The sequence below is a fragment of the Oncorhynchus keta genome, unplaced genomic scaffold (assembly GCF_023373465.1).
Source record: "Oncorhynchus keta strain PuntledgeMale-10-30-2019 unplaced genomic scaffold, Oket_V2 Un_contig_4505_pilon_pilon, whole genome shotgun sequence".
Taxonomy (NCBI): Eukaryota; Metazoa; Chordata; class Actinopteri; order Salmoniformes; family Salmonidae; genus Oncorhynchus; species Oncorhynchus keta.
In genome coordinates, this window is record NW_026287808.1 from 102,560 (window position 1) to 110,000 (window position 7,441).

The 7,441-nt window shown below is 48.0% G+C and overlaps 2 long non-coding RNA genes across 3 annotated transcripts in view; both read left to right on the forward strand.

The window, feature by feature from the left end:
- Positions 1 to 7,441, forward strand: part of LOC127924775 (uncharacterized) — a 9,126-nt gene continuing 1,685 nt past the window's right edge. The window contains exon 1 of the long non-coding RNA XR_008118761.1: positions 1 to 73. This is a non-coding gene — a long non-coding RNA (uncharacterized LOC127924775). The remainder of the gene's footprint in view (positions 74 to 7,441) is intronic.
- LOC127924776 (uncharacterized) lies at positions 770 to 7,193 on the forward strand. Of its 2 annotated transcripts, none has more exons than XR_008118762.1 (3): positions 770 to 797; positions 6,098 to 6,196; positions 7,152 to 7,193. It is a non-coding gene; the product is annotated as an uncharacterized LOC127924776 (long non-coding RNA). The 2 variants fall into 2 exon arrangements; XR_008118763.1 differs by lacking the exon at positions 770 to 797 and adding an exon at positions 5,575 to 5,602.

Below are 7,441 nucleotides of genomic sequence, written 5' to 3' on the forward strand. Positions count from 1 at the left end.
GGTGTTCCATAAGGTGTTCCATAAGGTGTCCCATAAGGTGTTCCATAAGGTGTTCCATAAGGTGTTCCATAAGGTGTTCCATAAGGTGTTCCATAAGGTGTTCCATAAGGTGTCCCATAAGGTGTCCCATAAGGTGTTCCCATAAGGTGTTCCATAGGGTGTTCCATAAGGTGTTCCCATAGGGTGTTCCATAGGGTGTTCCATAGGGTGTTCCATAAGGTGTTCCCATAAGGTGTTCCATAGGGTGTTCCATAAGGTGTTCCCATAGGGTGTTCCATAGGGTGTTCCATAGGGTGTTCCATAAGGTGTTCCCATAAGGTGCTCCATAGGGTGTTCCATAAGGTGTTCCCATAGGGTGTTCCATAGGGTGTTCCATAGGGTGTTCCATAAGGTGTTCCCATAAGGTGTTCCATAGGGTGTCCCCATAAGGTGTTCCATAGGGTGTTCCATAAGGTGTTCCCATAGGGTGTTCCATAAGGTGTTCCCATAAGGTGTTCCCATAAGGTGTTCCCATAGGTGTTCCCATAGGTGTTCCCATAGGGTGTCCCATAAGGTGTTCCATAAGGTGTTCCATAAGGTGTTCCATAAGGTGTCCCATAAGGTGTTCCCATAAGGTGTTCCATAAGGTGTTCCCATAAGGTGTCCCATAAGGTGTTCCCATAAGGTGTCCCATAAGGTGTTCCATAAGGTGTTCCATAAGGTGTTCCATAAGGTGTCCCGTAGGGTGTTCCATAAGGTGTTCCATAAGGTGTCCCATAAGGTGTTCCCGTAGGGTGTTCCATAAGGTGTTCCATAAGGTGTTCCATAAGGTGTCCCATAAGGTGTTCCCGTAGGGTGTTCCATAAGGTGTTCCCATAAGGTGTCCCATAAGGTGTTCCCATAAGGTGTCCCATAAGGTGTTCCCATAGGGTGTTCCCATAAGGTGTTCCCATAAGGTGTCCCATAAGGTGTCCCATAAGGTGTCCCATAAGGTGTTCCCGTAGGGTGTTTCCATAAGGTGTTCCCATAAGGTGTCCCATAAGGTGTTCCCATAAGGTGTTCCCATAAGGTGTTCCCATAGGGTGTTCCCGTAGGGTGTTCCATAAGGTGTTCCCATAAGGTGTTCCCATAAGGTGTTCCCGTAGGGTGTTCCATAAGGTGTTCCCATAAGGTGTCCCATAAGGTGTTCCATAAGGTGTTCCCATAAGGTGTTCCATAAGGTGTTCCCATAAGGTGTTCCCATAAGGTGTTCCCATAAGGTGTCCCATAAGGTGTTCCATAAGGTGTCCCATAAGGTGTTCCCATAAGGTGTTCCCATAAGGTGTTCCCATAAGGTGTTCCCATAAGGTGTTCCCATAGGGTGTTCCATAAGGTGTTCCCATAGGGTGTTCCATAAGGTGTTCCATAAGGTGTCCCATAAGGTGTTCCCATAAGGTGTTCCATAAGGTGTTCCCATAAGGTGTTCCATAAGGTGTTCCATAAGGTGTTCCATAAGGTGTTCCCATAAGGTGTTCCCGTAGGGTGTTCCATAAGGTGTTCCCGTAGGGTGTCCCATAAGGTGTTCCCGTAGGGTGTCCCATAAGGTGTTCCATAAGGTGTTCCATAAGGTGTTCCCATAGGGTGTCCCATAGGGTGTTCCCGTAGGGTGTTCCCATAGGGTGTTCCCATAAGGTGTTCCCGTAGGGTGTTCCATAAGGTGTTCCCATAAGGTGTTCCATAAGGTGTTCCCATAAGGTGTTCCCATAGGGTGTCCCATAAGGTGTTCCCGTAGGGTGTCCCATAAGGTGTTCCATAAGGTGTTCCCATAGGGTGTCCCATAAGGTGTTCCCATAGGGTGTTCCCATAGGGTGTTCCCATAGGGTGTTCCCATAGGGTGTTCCCATAAGGTGTTCCCATAAGGTGTTCCCATAGGGTGTTCCCATAAGGTGTTCCCATAAGGTGTTCCCATAAGGTGTTCCCATAGGGTGTTCCCGTAGGGTGTTCCCATAAGGTGTCCCATAAGGTGTTCCATAAGGTGTTCCCATAGGGTGTTCCATAGGGTGTTCCATAGGGTGTTCCATAGGGTGTTCCATAGGGTGTTCCATAGGGTGTTCCATAAGGTGTTCCATAAGGTGTTCCATAGGGTGTTCCATAAGGTGTTCCATAAGGTGTTCCCATAAGGTGTTCCATAGGGTGTCCCCATAAGGTGTTCCATAGGGTGTTCCATAAGGTGTTCCCATAGGGTGTTCCATAAGGTGTTCCCATAGGGTGTTCCCATAAGGTGTTCCCATAGGGTGTTCCCATAGGGTGTTCCCATAGGGTGTCCCATAAGGTGTTCCCGTAGGGTGTTCCATAAGGTGTCCCATAAGGTGTTCCATAAGGTGTTCCCATAAGGTGTCCCATAAGGTGTTCCATAAGGTGTTCCATAAGGTGTTCCATAAGGTGTCTCGTAGGGTGTTCCATAAGGTGTTCCATAAGGTGTCCCATAAGGTGTTCCCGTAGGGTGTCCCATAAGGTGTTCCATAAGGTGTTCCATAAGGTGTCCCATAAGGTGTCCCGTAGGGTGTTCCATAAGGTGTTCCCATAAGGTGTCCCATAAGGTGTTCCCATAAGGTGCCCCATAAGGTGTTCCATAAGGTGTTCCATAAGGTGTTCCATAAGGTGTTCCATAGGGTGTTCCCATAAGGTGTTCCCATAAGGTGTCCCATAAGGTGTTCCATAAGGTGTTCCATAAGGTGTTCCCATAAGGTGTCCCATAAGGTGTTCCATAAGGTGTCCCATAAGGTGTTCCCGTAGGGTGTTCCGTAGGGTGTTCCATAAGGTGTTCCCATAAGGTGTTCCCATAAGGTGTTCCCATAAGGTGTTCCCATAGGGTGTCCCATAAGGTGTTCCCATAAGGTGTCCCATAAGGTGTTCCATAAGGTGTTCCCATAAGGTGTTCCATAAGGTGTTCCCATAAGGTGTTCCCATAAGGTGTTCCCATAAGGTGTCCCATAAGGTGTTCCATAAGGTGTCCCATAAGGTGTTCCCATAAGGTGTTCCCATAAGGTGTTCCCATAAGGTGTTCCCATAGGGTGTTCCATAAGGTGTTCCCATAGGGTGTTCCATAAGGTGTTCCATAAGGTGTCCCATAAGGTGTTCCCATAAGGTGTTCCATAAGGTGTTCCCATAAGGTGTTCCATAGGGTGTTCCATAGGGTGTTCCATAAGGTGTTCCCATAAGGTGTTCCATAGGGTGTCCCCATAAGGTGTTCCATAGGGTGTTCCATAAGGTGTTCCCATAGGGTGTTCCATAAGGTGTTCCCATAGGGTGTTCCCGTAAGGTGTTCCCATAGGGTGTTCCCATAGGGTGTTCCCATAGGGTGTCCCATAAGGTGTTCCCATAGGGTGTTCCATAAGGTGTCCCATAAGGTGTTCCATAGGGTGTTCCCATAAGGTGTCCCATAAGGTGTTCCCATAAGGTGTTCCATAAGGTGTTCCATAAGGTGTCCCGTAGGGTGTTCCATAAGGTGTTCCATAAGGTGTCCCATAAGGTGTTCCCGTAGGGTGTCCCATAAGGTGTTCCATAAGGTGTTCCATAAGGTGTCCCATAAGGTGTCCCGTAGGGTGTTCCATAAGGTGTTCCCATAAGGTGTCCCATAAGGTGTTCCCATAAGGTGCCCCATAAGGTGTTCCATAAGGTGTTCCATAAGGTGTTCCATAAGGTGTTCCATAGGGTGTTCCCATAAGGTGTTCCCATAAGGTGTCCCATAAGGTGTTCCATAAGGTGTTCCATAAGGTGTTCCCATAAGGTGTCCCATAAGGTGTTCCATAAGGTGTCCCATAAGGTGTTCCCGTAGGGTGTTCCGTAGGGTGTTCCATAAGGTGTTCCCATAAGGTGTTCCCATAAGGTGTTCCCATAAGGTGTTCCCATAGGGTGTCCCATAAGGTGTTCCCATAAGGTGTCCCATAAGGTGTTCCATAAGGTGTTCCCATAAGGTGTTCCATAAGGTGTTCCCATAAGGTGTTCCCATAAGGTGTTCCCATAAGGTGTCCCATAAGGTGTTCCATAAGGTGTCCCATAAGGTGTTCCCATAAGGTGTTCCCATAAGGTGTTCCCATAAGGTGTTCCCATAAGGTGTCCCATAAGGTGTTCCCATAGGGTGTTCCATAAGGTGTTCCATAAGGTGTCCCATAAGGTGTTCCATAAGGTGTTCCATAAGGTGTTCCCATAAGGTGTTCCATAAGGTGTTCCCATAAGGTGTCCCATAAGGTGTTCCCATAGGGTGTTCCCGTAGGGTGTTCCCGTAGGGTGTTCCCGTAGGGTGTCCCATAAGGTGTTCCCGTAGGGTGTCCCATAAGGTGTCCCATAAGGTGTTCCCGTAGGGTGTCCCATAGGGTGTCCCATAGGGTGTTCCCGTAGGGTGTCCCATAAGGTGTTCCCATAGGGTGTTCCATAAGGTGTTCCCATAAGGTGTTCCATAAGGTGTTCCCATAAGGTGTTCCCATAGGGTGTCCCATGAGGTGTTCCGTAGGGTGTCCCATAAGGTGTTCCATAAGGTGTTCCCATAAGGTGTCCCATAAGGTGTTCCCATAAGGTGTTCCCATAAGGTGTTCCATAAGGTGTTCCCATAAGGTGTTCCATAGGGTGTTCCATAAGGTGTTCCCATAGGGTGTTCCATAGGGTGTTCCATAGGGTGTTCCATAAGGTGTTCCCATAAGGTGTTCCATAGGGTGTCCCCATAAGGTGTTCCATAGGGTGTTCCATAAGGTGTTCCCATAGGGTGTTCCATAAGGTGTTCCCATAGGGTGTTCCCATAAGGTGTTCCCATAGGGTGTTCCCATAGGGTGTTCCCATAGGGTGTCCCATAAGGTGTTCCCGTAGGGTGTTCCATAAGGTGTCCCATAAGGTGTTCCATAAGGTGTTCCCATAAGGTGTCCCATAAGGTGTTCCATAAGGTGTTCCATAAGGTGTTCCATAAGGTGTCCCGTAGGGTGTTCCATAAGGTGTTCCATAAGGTGTCCCATAAGGTGTTCCCGTAGGGTGTCCCATAAGGTGTTCCATAAGGTGTTCCATAAGGTGTCCCATAAGGTGTCCCGTAGGGTGTTCCATAAGGTGTTCCCATAAGGTGTCCCATAAGGTGTTCCCATAAGGTGCCCCATAAGGTGTTCCATAAGGTGTTCCATAAGGTGTTCCATAAGGTGTTCCATAGGGTGTTCCCATAAGGTGTTCCCATAAGGTGTCCCATAAGGTGTTCCATAAGGTGTTCCATAAGGTGTTCCCATAAGGTGTCCCATAAGGTGTTCCATAAGGTGTCCCATAGGGTGTTCCCATAGGGTGTTCCCGTAGGGTGTTCCATAAGGTGTTCCCATAAGGTGTTCCCATAAGGTGTTCCCATAAGGTGTTCCCATAGGGTGTCCCATAAGGTGTTCCCATAAGGTGTTCCCATAGGGTGTTCCATAAGGTGTTCCCATAAGGTGTTCCATAAGGTGTTCCCATAAGGTGTTCCCATAAGGTGTTCCCATAAGGTGTCCCATAAGGTGTTCCATAAGGTGTCCCATAAGGTGTTCCCATAAGGTGTTCCCATAAGGTGTTCCCATAAGGTGTTCCCATAGGGTGTTCCATAAGGTGTTCCCATAGGGTGTTCCATAAGGTGTTCCATAAGGTGTTCCATAAGGTGTTCCCATAGGGTGTTCCATAAGGTGTCCCGTAGGGTGTTCCATAAGGTGTTCCATAAGGTGTCCCGTAGGGTGTCCCATAAGGTGTTCCCATAAGGTGTCCCATAAGGTGTTCCCGTAGGGTGTCCCATAAGGTGTTCCCGTAGGGTGTCCCATAGGGTGTTCCATAAGGTGTTCCCATAGGGTGTTCCATAAGGTGTCCCATAAGGTGTTCCCGTAGGGTGTCCCATAAGGTGTTCCCGTAGGGTGTCCCATAGGGTGTCCCATAAGGTGTTCCATAAGGTGTTCCCGTAGGGTGTCCCATAGGGTGTTCCATAAGGTGTTCCCATAGGGTGTCCCATAAGGTGTTCCATAAGGTGTTCCCATAAGGTGTCCCATAAGGTGTCCCATAAGGTGTTCCCATAAGGTGTTCCCATAAGGTGTTCCCATAGGGTGTCCCATAAGGTGTTCCCATAAGGTGTTCCCATAGGGTGTCCCATAAGGTGTTCCATAAGGTGTTCCCGTAGGGTGTTCCATAAGGTGTTCCCGTAGGGTGTTCCATAAGGTGTTCCATAAGGTGTTCCCGTAGGGTGTTCCATAAGGTGTTCCCGTAGGGTGTTCCATAAGGTGTTCCCGTAGGGTGTCCCATAAGGTGTTCCCATAGGGTGTTCCATAAGGTGTTCCATAAGGTGTTCCATAAGGTGTTCCATAAGGTGTCCCATAAGGTGTTCCATAAGGTGTTCCATAAGGTGTTCCATAGGGTGTTCCATAAGGTGTTCCATAAGGTGTTCCATAAGGTGTTCCATAAGGTGTCCCATAAGGTGTTCCATAAGGTGTTCCATAAGGTGTTCCATAGGGTGTTCCATAAGGTGTTCCATAAGGTGTTCCATAAGGTGTTCCATAAGGTGTTCCCATAAGGTGTTCCATAAGGTGTTCCCATAAGGTGTTCCCATAAGGTGTTCCATAAGGTGTTCCATAAGGTGTTCCATAGGGTGTTCCATAAGGTGTTCCCATAAGGTGTTCCATAAGGTGTTCCATAAGGTGTTCCATAAGGTGTTCCCATAAGGTGTTCCATAAGGTGTTCCATAGGGTGTTCCATAAGGTGTTCCATAAGGTGTTCCCATAAGGTGTTCCATAAGGTGTTCCATAGGGTGTTCCATAAGGTGTTCCATAAGGTGTTCCATAAGGTGTTCCATAAGGTGTTCCATAAGGTGTTCCATAGGGTGTTCCATAAGGTGTTCCATAAGGTGTTCCATAAGGTGTTCCATAAGGTGTTCCCGTAGGGTGTTCCATAAGGTGTTCCCATAGGGTGTTCCATAAGGTGTTCCCATAAGGTGTTCCCATAAGGTGTCCCATAAGGTGTTCCCGTAGGGTGTTCCATAAGGTGTTCCCGTAGGGTGTTCCATAAGGTGTTCCCATAAGGTGTTCCCATAAGGTGTTCCATAAGGTGTTCCATAAGGTGTTCCATAAGGTGTTCCCATAAGGTGTTCCATAAGGTGTTCCATAAGGTGTTCCATAAGGTGTTCCATAAGGTGTTCCATAAGGTGTTCCCATAAGGTGTTCCATAAGGTGTTCCATAAGGTGTCCCATAAGGTGTTCCATAAGGTGTCCCATAAGGTGTTCCATAAGGTGTTCCATAAGGTGTTCCCATAAGGTGTCCCATAAGGTGTTCCCATAGGGTGTTCCATAAGGTGTTCCCGTAGGGTGTTCCATAAGGTGTTCCATAAGGTGTTCCATAAGGTGTTCCATAGGGTGTTCCATAAGGTGTTCCATAAGGTGTTCCATAAGGTGTTCCATAAGGTGTTCCCGTAGGGTGTTCCATAAGGTGTTCCCATAGGGTGTTCCAT